This window comes from Triticum dicoccoides, chromosome 5A (genome assembly GCF_002162155.2).
Source record: "Triticum dicoccoides isolate Atlit2015 ecotype Zavitan chromosome 5A, WEW_v2.0, whole genome shotgun sequence".
Taxonomy (NCBI): domain Eukaryota; kingdom Viridiplantae; phylum Streptophyta; class Magnoliopsida; order Poales; family Poaceae; genus Triticum; species Triticum dicoccoides.
This window is the reverse complement of record NC_041388.1, coordinates 99,222,122-99,235,201: the sequence shown is the minus strand read 5'-3', so window position 1 is coordinate 99,235,201 and position 13,080 is coordinate 99,222,122.

Sequence of the window (13,080 nt, the reverse complement as noted above, 5' to 3'; positions counted from 1 at the left end):
CCGTGGCCGGCTGTGCTGCCGCATAGGCCTCACCTCCCCTACTACTCCTACCGCTGGCCAGGCCATCTCTCTCCTAACCCACATCCCTCCACTACTATGGGTTCGCCGCCTCTGGGTCATTCCCTTCCTAGGTCTCACCGTCGTCCATCGCACTGGTGTTCTCGGCATGGCGTGGTCAATGTTGTCAACAAACAACAACATCGGAAGAGGGATGTACATGGAGAGGCTGACAGTTGGGACCCACATGGTCCATGGCCACACGCAAGCAAGTACCTCCTTATTACGCCAAAAAGAACGAATACTCCTGCTGATAGCTCGGACCCACCAGCTATATCTTCGCACGCAAGGAAGTGCCTCCTTATTAGGCACAAAAAATGAATACTCTCCCTGCTAGCTGGGACCCACCATAGTGGGAGGCTAACTGGTGGGCCTACTAAGTTGATGCGGACAGAGGGCTTCGTCAACTTAGTCAATAAATAAGAACGATTCTAGCTCTAGTGACCATACGATTTCCATCCAACGGTCGTAGTGCTTCTTCAACCTCTGGTCTTCTTGCTCCAGCCGCCCAAACCAGCATTGTTCGTGCCGCGTGCTCCTACCTCCTATGGTCGGTTGTGCTGCCGTGGAGGCCTCATCGCCCCCTACTACTCCCACATGGGCAAGATGACTGAAAGCCTCATTTTCAGTAAAATGGAACTAGAAAGGAACTTGTTGGAAGTAATACATTTTGATGTGTGCAGTCCAATGAGTGCTGAGGCGTGTAGTGGATATCGTTATGTTCTTACTTCACAGATGATTTGAGTAGATGTTGAGTATATTTACTTGATGAATCACGAGTCTGAATTATTGAAAGGTTCAAGTAATTTCAGGGTGAAGTTGAAAGATCGTTGTGACAAGAATATCTATGATATGATCATAGAGATGAATATCTGAATTACGAGTTTGGCACAGAATTAAGACATTGTGGAAATTGTTTCACAACTAATACAGCCTGGAACACCATAGTGTGATGGTGTGTCCGAACATCATAACTGCACCCTGTTGGATATGATGCATACCATGATGTCTCTTATCGAATTACCACGATAGTTTATGGGTTAGGCATTAGAGACAACCACATTCACTTTAAATAGGGCACCACGTAATTCCGATGAGATGACACCGTATGAACTATGGTTTAGAGAAACCTAAGCTGTCATTTCTTAAAAGTTTGGGGCTGCGACGCTTATGTGAAAAAGTTTCAGGCTGATAAGCTCGAACCCAAAGCGGATAAATGCATCTTCATAGGACACCCAAACAGTTGGGTATACCTCCTGTCTCAGATTCGAAAGCAATAAGGGATTGTTTCTAGAATCGGGTCCTTTCTCGAGGAAAAGTTTCTCTCGAAAGAATTGAGTGGGAGGATGGTGGAGACTTGATAAGGTTATTGAACCGTCTCTTCAACTAGTGTGTGGCAGGGCACAGGAAGTTGTTCCTGTGGCACCTACACCAATTGAAGTGGAAGCTTATGATAGTGATCATGAAACTTCAGATCAAGTCACTCCCAAACCTCGTAGGACGACAAGGATGTGTACTACTTCAGAGTGGTACGTAATCCTGTCTTGGAAGTCATGTTGCTAGACAACAATGAACCTACGAGCTATGGAGAAGCGATGGTGGGCCTGGATTCCGATAAATGGCTCGAGGCCATAAAATCCGAGAGAGGATCCATGTATGAAAACAAAGTGTAGACTTTGGCAGAACGACTCGATGGTCGTAAGGCTGTTGAGTATAGATGGATTTTAAAAGGAAGACGGAGAATGATGGTAAATGTCACCATTAAGAAAGCTCGACTTGTCGTTAAGATGTTTTCCGACAAGTTCAAAGAGTTGACTACGATGAGACTTTCCCACTCGTAGCGATGCTAAGAGTCTGTTGGAATTATATTAGCGATTACTGCATTATTTATGAAATCTTGCAGGTAGGATGTCAAAACATTGTTTCCTCGATGTTTTTTCTTGAGGAAAGGTTGTATGTGATACAACCGGAAGGTTTTGTCAAATCCCGAAAGATGCTAATAAGTATGCAAAGCTCCAGCAATCCTTCTAAGGACTGGAGTAAGCATCTCGGAGTTGGAATGTGTGCTTTGATGAGATGATCAAAGATTTTGGTGTATACAAAGTTTATGAGAAACTTGTATTTCCAAAGAAGTGAGTGGGAGCACTATAGAATTTCTGATGAGTATATGTTGTTGATCAGAAATGACGTAGAATTTCTGGAAAGCATATAGGGTTATTTGGAAAGTGTTTTTCAATGGAAAGCCTGGATTAAGCTACTTGAGCATTGAGCATCAAGATCTATAAGGATAGATCAAAACGCTTAATGGTACTTTCAAATGAGCACATACCTTGACATGATCTTGAAGGTGTTCAAGATGGATCAGTCAAAGAAGGAGTTCTTGCCTGAGTTGTAAGGTATGAAGTTAAGACTTAAAGCTCGACCACGGCAGAATAGAGAGAAAGGACGAAGGTCGTCCCCTATGCTCAAGACATAGGCTCTACAGTATGCTATGCTGTGTACCGCACCTAAAGTGTGCCTTGCCATGAGTCAGTCAAGGGGTACAAGAGTGATCCAAGAATGGATCACAGGACAGCGGTCAAAGTTATCCTTAGTAACTAGTGGACTAAGGAATTTTCTCGATTATGGAGGTGGTAAAAGAGTTCGTCGTAAAGGGTTACGCCGATGCAAGCTTTGACACTAATCCAGATTATTCTGAGTAGTAAACTGGATTTGTATAGTAGAACAGTTATTTGGAATAGCTCCAAATAGAGCGTGGTAGCTGCATCTAGGAGATGACATAGAGATTTGTAAAGCACACACGGATCTGAAAGGTTCAGACCCGTTGACTATAACCTCTCTCACAAGCATAACATGATCAAACCCAGAACTCATCGAGTGTTAATCACATGGTAAATGTGAACTAGATTATTGACTCTAGTAAACTTTTTGGGTGTTAGTCACATGGGGATGTGACCTTGAGTGTTAATCACATATCGATGTGAACTAGATTATTGACTCTAGTGCAAGTGGGAGACTGTTGGAAATATGCCCTAGAGGCAATAATAAATTGATTATTATTATATTTCCTTGTTCATGATAATCGTTTATTATCCATGCTAGAATTGTATTGATAGGAAACTCAGATACATGTGTGGATACATAGACAACACCATGTCCCTAGTAAGCCTCTAGTTGACTAGCTCGTTGATGAATAGATGGTTACGGTTTCCTGACCATGGACATTGGATGTCATTGATAACGGGATCACATCATTAGGAGAATGATGTGATGGACAAGACCCAATCCTAAGCCTAGCACAAGGTCATGTAGTTCGTATGCTAAAGCTTTTCTAATGTCAAGTATCATTTCCTTAGACCATGAGATTGTGCAACTCCCGGATACCGTAGGAGTGCTTTGGGTGTGCCAAACGTCACAACGTAACTGGGTGGCTATAAAGGTACACTATGGGTATCTCCGAAAGTGTCTGTTGGGTTGGCACGAATCGAGACTGGGATTTGTCACTCCGTGTAAGCGGAGAGGTATCTCTGGGCCCACTCGGTAGGACATCATCACAATGTGCACAGTGTGATCAAGGAGTTGATCACGGGATGATGTGTTATGGAACGAGTAAAAGAGACTTGCCGGTAACGAGATTGAACAAGGTATCGGGATACCGACGATCGAATCTCGGGCAAGTATCGTACCGCTAGACAAAGGGAATTGCATACGGGATTGATTAAGTCCTTGACATCGTGGTTCATCCGATGAGATCATCGTGGAACATGTGGGAGCCAACATGGGTATCTAGATCCCGCTGTTGGTTATTGACCGGAGAGTCATCTCGGTCATGTCTGCATGTCTCCCGAACCCGTAGGGTCTACACACTTAAGGTTCGGTGACGCTAGGGTTATAGAGATATTAGTATGCGGTAACAAGAAAGTTGTTCGGAGTCCCGGATGAGATCCCGGACGTCACGAGGAGTTCCGGAATGGTCCGGAGGTAAAGAATTATATATAGGAAGTGCTGTTTCGGCCATCGGGACAAGTTTCGGGGTCACCGGTATTGTACCGGGACCACCGGAAGGGTCCCGGGGGTCCACCGGGTGGGGCCACCTGCCCCGGGGGAGCCACATGGGCTGTAGGGGGTGCGCCTTGGCCTACATGGGCCAAGGGCACCAGCCCCTAGAGGCCCATGCGCCAAAGGGACAAGAGGAGGGGAGAGTCCTAAAAGGGGAAGGCACCTCCGAGGTGCCTTGGGGAGGATGGACTCCTCCCCCCTTGGCCGCACCCTTCCTTGGAGGAAGGGGCAAGGCTGCGCCCTCCCCCTCTCCCTTGGCCCTATATATAGTGCAGGGAAGGGAGGGCAACCATACCTAAGCCCTGGCGCCTCCCTCTCCCTCCCATGACACACCTTCCTCCTCCCGCAGCGCTTGGCGAAGCCCTGTTGGAATCCCGCTACTTCCACCACCACGCCGTCGTGCTGCTGGATCTCCATCAACCTCTCCTCCCCCTTGCTGGATCAAGAAGGAGGAGACGTCGCTGCTCCGTACGTGTGTTGAACGTGGAGGTGTCGTCCGTTCGGCGCTAGGATCATCGGTGATTTGGATCACGACGAGTACAACTCCATCAACCCCGTTCTCTTGAACGCTTCCGTGCGCGATCTACAAGGGTATGTAGATCCACTCCTCCCTCGTTGCTAGATGACTCCATAGATTGATCTTGGTGACACGTAGGAAAATTTTGAATTATTGCTACGTTCCCCAACACATGGAGAGGCTGACAGTTGGGACCCACATGGTCCATGGCCACACGCAAGCAAGTACCTCCTTATTACGCCAAAAAGAACGAATACTCCTGCTGATAGCTCGGACCCACCAGCTATATCTTCGCACGCAAGGAAGTGCCTCCTTATTAGGCACAAAAAATGAATACTCTCCCTGCTAGCTAGGACCCACCATAGTGGGAGGCTAACTGGTGGGCCTACTAAGTTGATGCGGACAGAGGGCTTCGTCAACTTAGTCAATAAATAAGAACGATTCTAGCTCTAGTGACCATATGATTTCCATCCAACGGTCGTAGTGCTTCTTCAACCTCTGGTCTTCTTGCTCCAGCCGCCCAAACCAGCATTGTTCGTGCCGCGTGCTCCTACCTCCTATGGCCGGTTGTGCTGCCGTGGAGGCCTCATCGCCCCCTACTACTCCCACCGCTGGCCAGGCCATCCCTCTACTCACCCACACCCCCTGTTATTCTGCGGCGACGGCAACCTCACACCGCAACCGAACCAGTGAACCCTCATACTCCTCTACGCGTGGGGATCCACTGCCATGTCTTCCCCGGCTCCTCGTCCCCTTCCTAGGCCTCGCCGTCGTCCACCGCCTTGGTGCTCTCGGCGCGGCGTGGTCAATGTGGTCAAGGACCGACTTCCATCAGAAGAGTACTGTACGTGGAGAGGATGACAGCTGGGTCCACGGCCGCAGCAAGGAAGTGCCTCCTTATTACGCGGAAAATAATTATTCCTCCACCTGACAGCAGGGACCCACCGGATGGGCCACCATATTTCGCAAAAAATGATTCTCTCCCTGACAGCTGGGACCCACTGCTATATCTTCGCACACAAGGAAGTGCCTCCTTATCCTCCCTGATAGTCGGGACCCACCTGGTCGAAGCGTATGTAGCATTGTCATTCTGGTCGCGAACGTGTACATGCATATGATCGGTCTGTCTGCAAGCTGCAGCGATGAACCGTGGCAGAGTAAGGAAAGGCACGTGTCGTGGTATAGGCGTGTAGGTGTCATAGTACAGGCGCGCACGTAGCATGTCATGCAGTCCCGTTAATATCGTGTACACATATGTACAGTCAGGGTGCAAGAAAGTAAATACGACCACATACGTACATACGGACGGGGTCTCGAACGCCTACTCGCACATACGTACGACCAGAGCTCGTGTACATGGAGAGGCAACGACGACATCTTGTTCACCGGCAGCCAACCGGCTGGGTCAAAATAGAGAAACTACGTCCTCATGTTCATCGGGAGCCAACCGGCTTGGACGGAACAGCCGATCGAAACGAGGCCTAGCGTACCACAGAATGGAGGAAACTGCCTTGTGTTCGACCACCTACGATCGAAATAGGATCCTGTTCACCGGGAGGGGTGTGGCGTACCGCAAAATGGAGGAAACGGACTTCTCTTGGACCTCCTACAGTCGAAACGGGGTCCTGTTGATCGAGAGGGGTGTGGAGTACCGCAAAACAGAGGAAATGGACTTGTGTTGGAGCGCTACGATCGAAACGGGAGTCCTGTTCATTGGGAGGGGTGTGGCGTATCACAAAACGGGACTCCAAGGGCTACTGTTCATCTCCATCGTCGACCTCCTCCAACCTCCACGGGCTACTATTCATCCACCGTCGACCTCCTCCAGCCTCCACCTGCGACTATTCATCCACGGGCTCCCGTTCATCCAACCTCCACCGCTCCTCCACCAGCTACTGTTCAAACATCCCTCTCCACGGGGTCCTATTCAACCACCCCTCCATGGGTTACTATTCATTCAGCCCTCCACCGGCTACTGTTCAACCAGCCCTCCATGGGGTCCTGTTCATCCAGCCCTCCACGGGGTCCTGTTCATCCAGCCCTCCACGGGGTCCTGTTCATCCACCCCCAACCGGCTCGATCGATCGGGGTCCTGTTCATCCAGCGGCAACAGCCTCTACTACCACCTGCTCCTATTCATCCAACCCCCCACCGGGAACTGTTCATCCAACCCCACAACAATGCTCATTGTTCATCAAGAGGCAGCAGGTTCGATCGGCTTCAGTTAGCAGCAGTAGTGAAGGAATCGCTCGATCGAGTTCAGTTAACAGCCAGATCGATCGATTGCTTGGGTTCAGTAACATGTATCCTGCAGTGCAATCTCTCGGGTTCAGTAGGCGAACGCCTCGCTCGGGTTCAGTTAGAGCCCAATGCCTCGCACCGACGCGCGTATGTGTACGAGAGAAACACGCATCGCTCGGCCGCCGACCACCCGCCGTAACTGGGAACTCCCCGATATTTTCCTCGCCCTCGCTTCTACCATGATTTGTTCCGTCATGGACGGCCCAAAGAATGTCATGCAGCTGTGTCTCCAGCCCGCCCAGGACGAAAAGCCCATTTTCTGTCATGATTTTTTGGCATAGGAGTAGGATCCCACCACATCTATGATGATACCGGGTTTTGTCACAATTATCGTCATAGAAGTGTCATAAGCATGACAGAAAAATTCGTTCGGCCCAAAATGTCACGGATGTGTCTTTTTTTTAGTGCCGGTTCCCCGGCCTTCTCGTGCCAATGTCATCAACGGAAGTGGGTGTTTCGTCATAAGACCCGCTCGGATGGCACACTTGAGCGCTACAGGGCTCGCTAGGTGGTCTGTGGGTTTCGGCAGCGTGCTGGCGTTGACTACACTGACACATTTGCACCGGTTATCTAACCGGGCACGGTCCGCATCGTCCTTCAGCTGGCGGTCTCTCGTGGCTGGCCAGTTCATCAAATGGTCATCTCCAACGCTTTCCTTCATGGCCACCTTGATGAGCAGTTTACTATGATCGCGGCCCACCGGTTTCATTGACGCCTCTCATCCTGGCGATGTGTGCTTGCTGTCCCAGTCTCTCTATGGTCTCAAGCAAGTAGCTCACGCCTGGTACTAGTGTATCACCCGGTTTCTTCACACACTGGGTTTCTGCGTCACCCACTCGGATGCCTCGTTGTTTGTCTATCACCCCGGCGACACGACTGCTTATTTGCTGCTCTACGTTGATGACATCATCCTGTCGGCCTCCTCTGCAACCCTTCTTTAGCAGATACTCTCTGGCTATGTGATGAGTTTGCCATCAAGGATTTGGGCGCTCTCCATTATTTCCTTGGCATTGAGATTGTTCAGCAACCCAACGGCTTCTTCCTTCATCAGCAGAAGTATGCGCATGAGCTACTTGAGCGTGCCGGCATGCTCAACTGTCATCCTATTGCTACTCCTGTTGACACGAAGGCCAAGGTTTCTGCTCTCGAGGGCTCGCCCGCGTCGGATGCTCCATTCTACTGGTCCATCGTCGGTGCTCTCATATATCTGACCCTCACACGGCTAGATCTACAGTATGCTGTTCAGCAGGTGTGTCTCCACATGCACGCCCCTCATGACTCCCATTGGACATTCATGAAACGGATTCTCTGATACATTCGTGGCATGATGTCTCTTGGCCTCACTCTCACGGCATCCACCTCTCTGGACATGGTGGCTTATTCCGATGCTGATTGGGTTGGCTGCCCCGACACACGTCGCTCCACCTCTGGCTACTGCGTCTACTTCAGTCCTTCCCTCGTCTCGTTGTCGTCCAAGAGACAACCCACAGTTTGGCGCTCCAGTGCGGAAGCTGAGTACCGAACAGTGGCTAACGCAGTCGCCGAGTGCACCTGCTTACGACAGCTACTTCAGGAGTTGCATCAAGATGTCTCCCAGCTACGGTTGTCTACTGTGACAACGTCTCTGCAGTGTACCTTTCCGCCACCCCTGTTCATCATCGTCGGACCAAGCACATTGAGCTGGACATTCACTTTGTGTATGAACAGGTCGCCCTTGGACGCATTCGGGTTCTCAATATTCCGACCACACAAGAGTTTGCTGATGTGATGACTAAGGGACTGCCGGCTTCCACCTTCAAGGAGTTCCGTTCCAGTCTCTACGTCTCTGGTGACACTTCGACTACGGGGGGGTTGAATATATTGTGTGCACGTATATTGTGTCTTGGGCCCACCTTCTAGTTTCCAGTATAGTTGAGGTTGTTGCCTCCATCCTCTTCATCATATATACGTGCCTAGTGCACCGATCAATGCAATTGTTGCACGGCCTATTCCTAGTTTTCGACATTCATAAGTCCCTCAACTTCCAACCACAACCAAAGAAGAAGAAAAGCACATCACGCAACATCAAAGAGAATTGCTCCCATTTTACACATACTTAAACTAGAGAGAGAAGAGGGCAGTGAAGAGAGGTGGGGATGTGCATGGACGACAAGTGGAAACTGTCCAAGGTTGGCGCCGGCAGCGGCCACTGGCAGTCCGGCGGGCGTCAAGGGCCGGACTTCGAGGGGCTCGGGCAGGTCGGTGCCGGGGCGGCTGGCGAGCCTGGCCAAGGAGCAGAGGGCTAGGTTCTACATTGTAGAAGTGCATGCTCTAGCCAACGTAACCAATAGACCGATCTGATGGAAGAGACTAGGAAGCACATTATGCGTCAATACTCCCCCTCACGTGTGGCTCCCTCAGGCCTAAACATGGACCAAAAGTGGGCTGCAATATAATTGCGCTAGCCGGGTCTTGAACTCAAGACCTGTTGGCTCCGGTACCATGTAGAAGTGCATGCTCTAGCCAATGCAACCAAAAGACCGATCCGATGGAAGAGACTAGGCAGCAAATTATACGTCAACATACATCACGCGCCGGTGCGTCACCATGCTCGTGTGCTGGAGAGACTAGCCAACCCAGGCCCGTGGGCTTGCATTGGGTTGATGCATCTAGTGCCACACAGAAGTCTCGGCCTGCCCGATAGCACCAATTTTTTTTGTTAAGCGAGTGGATGCACTCTGTTCAGTTTTGCCCCTTTATAAGAGGAACTAGAGCTGTGCTTTTTTTCTATGCCTATCTTGTAATGATAGGCACTAGAGAGATGGTGTGTCATAGTATTATCAGAGAAGAGTAGCTTTTGTACAGGAGATGTGTGAGCGCCCTTGTAGCACTAAGAGGAAAAGGTTCATTTTGTGAATGGAATGTAAAACAGAAGTGTTGCTAGTTACACTCGTTGTTTTGGTTTGAGTTGGTTCCAATCTACCAGAAGTGCATCATTTTTTAGAGAAAGGCGCCGGCCGAGCCCAAAAAAGTTGAATCTAGCCTGATTTTGAATTAATAAAGCCATCAACCGGCGAGGATTACATGGTAGCAGCATACAAGAGAAAAGGAAATCGAAGAGGAGATACAGGGTGCTAAGTAGAACAACTCCAAGGCGACAAGCAGTGGTCGAGAACACACCGCGCCGTTGCCAACGACTGCCGCTATGCCTATACCAACTAATAATAAGGTCACAGGAGGAGGGCACCACTGTAGGAGTATTTTGATTGCTGACTGCCACCAAAGGACCAAACATGGGCAGCAAAGATTTGTCTCCGCCGCCGCAAAGGGCCACTACCCTTTCGCCCAGGCTCGATGGGTGCCACACCGGCGACTGGCGGAGTGGTTCCCCTAGAACCCAAATCAAGGTGCCAAGCTGCCCAAGGAGGGACAACAGGAGCAGACCCACAAGCAACATTAGCCCGACCACCTAAGCACCGTCATCGGCAGTGGCGAGGTAGAACGTAGGACGTGAGTTTGACCTAGGCAGAACATCGGACGTGAGTTGTCAAACGAAGGTGCTAAACCACGGAGAAGGCCGAAAAGGGCAGCACCATACATCGGTCATGGGTAGGAGTCACCAAAGCCCAAGGCATACTGCCGGCACCCGAGAAGGACACCAATCTCCTCACACCAACGGTAGGGACCATCCACACCTGGACCGAGCAATCTTTCAAAGATGAAGTCAGGCCAACTCATGTCATCATCGAACCGCCGCCAACTCGACCACCACTTGAGAAATCCTCGAGCAACGCCTTCAGGAAGTAGCACGCCACCGCGGTGCCGTCATCTCCGAGAACAGGGGATCTAAGGCTTTCACCTGTGCTTCTCGAAGGGGAGGGAGTGAGGGGAACATCGCCGAAGCCTCTAGCAAGGTTAGAAGCACCCAAAAGTGCCGCCTCCCGTGTGGCCGCTGCGCCGCCAAGGGATTCCCTTGGATCCACTCCTAGCCACTAATCAGCAGAGACACCACCCAAGAACGGCGACCGAAGCCACGAGGGGCCAGAATCGGCACGAATCCAAGAAAATCAAGGTTGAGGAGAGAACTTCTCCATGGCTAGCCAGAAAACCAGCGAGGGGCCATCGCAACAGATTATGCCCGCCACTTCCATGCCGCCCACCTACACCCACCGGCATCTCCCGCCACACAGGCCATGCCGCGCGCCACCACCAGGGGACGCCGCCTTGGAAGTTGAGGCTCTCCACATGGGGTGGAGCTGCCAGGATCCACGCTGCCACCTTCACTGGTGCCACACGGCCGCGTCGATGAGCTCCTCTAACAGCGGCGGAGAGAAGGATTGGGATGGTGGCCGAGGCGAAGATGGCTAGGGTTCGCGCCCCCCTCCTCGAGTCGCCTCAGAGGAGGCGGCGGGGCGGTGGAGGGGAGGGCGGCATGCATCATTTTCAGACAACTTTGCTTCAAGGATGGATGCGTAGCTCGAGAGCTATTCAAAATATTTGCGTTGGCCAAACTAAAAGCTCGACATGAAGTATATTCTTTAAAAAGAAGCACGACCAAAAGGAAGAACCCGTAGCAATTATCACACCAATAGATCGAGTGGATGAAGAAATCCAACATGGGACAAAGATCTTATGCTAAAAAGTCTTCTCTTGTAGAAACAGGTCAGTTTAGACCCGCAGCAACATAGCTGATCAGCTTCATACGGCAAATCAGGAGAAGCTCAGAACCCTAGGTGGAGTAGAGCAGGAAGACGACCAGGCCATGGATAAGACTTAGGTGTAGAAATGTAGTCTAAGGGCTCCTTTGATTAAAAAGATTTTCAAAGGAATTTTGGAGAACTAGAATCCTTAAATAAAATTTCTATGTTGGTTCTTTGATTCATAAGATTGAATCCTATTGGATTTTTTCCTAAGGATTTTTTGTTAGAAATATGACCTAGAGGCAATAATAAAGTGGTTATTATTATATTTCCCTGTTCATGATAATCGTTTATTATCCATGCTCTAATTGTATTGACCAGAAGCTCAAATGCATGTGTGGATACATAGACAACAACATGTCCCTAATGAGCCTCTACCGAACTAGCTTGTTGATCAAAGATGGCTATGGTTTCCTAGTCATAGACATGAGTTGTCATTTGATAACGGGATCACATCATTAGGAGATCATGGTCGTATCAAGTTTATTGCTATAGTTTTCTGCATGTCAAGTGTATGTTCCTATGACCATGAGATCATGCAACTCACTGACACTGGAGGAATGCCTTGTATGTACCAAACGTCGCAACGTAACTGGGTGACTATAAAGGTGCTCTACAGGTATCTCTGAGGAAGTCTGTTGAGTTGGCATGGATCAAGACTGGGATTTGTCACTCCGTATGACGGAGAAGTATCTCTAGGCCCTCTCAGTAATACAGCATCACAATGAGCTTGTAATCAATGTGACTAATGGGTTAGCCACGAGATCTTGTATTACGGAATGAGTAAAGAGACTTGCCGGTAACGGGATTGAACTAGGTATGGAGATACCGACGATCGAATCTTAGGCAATTGACATACCGATAGACAAAGGGAACTGCATACGGGATTTGCCGAATCCTTGACATCGAGGTTCAGCTGACAAGATCATCATAGAATGTATAGGAACCAATATGGGCATCCAGGTCCGGCTATTGGTTATTAACCATAGAGGTGTCTCGGTCATGTCTGCATAGTTCTCGAACCCGCAGGGTCACACTTAACATTTGGTGACGATATATGTATAGTTGAGTTATTATGGTGGTAACCGAAGGTTGTTCGGAGTCCCAGATGAGATCCCGAATGTGATGAGGAACTTCATAATGGTACGGAGGTGAAGATTGATATATAGGACGAAGGGAAGTGTTCCAGGGACACTGGGTTATGACCAGGATGACCGGAAGGGGTTTTGAGGGGCCCAGGCAAGTGTTGGGGGGGCCTCATAGGCCTAGGGGAGGGAGCACACCAGCCCACTAGGGGGCTTTGCACCCCCCCCCCTCAACCCATCCTACGAGACCAGGAAGGGTTGGTGCGCCCCTAGGGCTGCCTCCTCCTTGCTTGGGGGGCAAGGCACCTAGGGGGCACCCAAAACCCATCTAGGGTTGGCCTTGTGGCCGCCGCCCCCACTAGAGGAAAACCTAGGGTGCCTC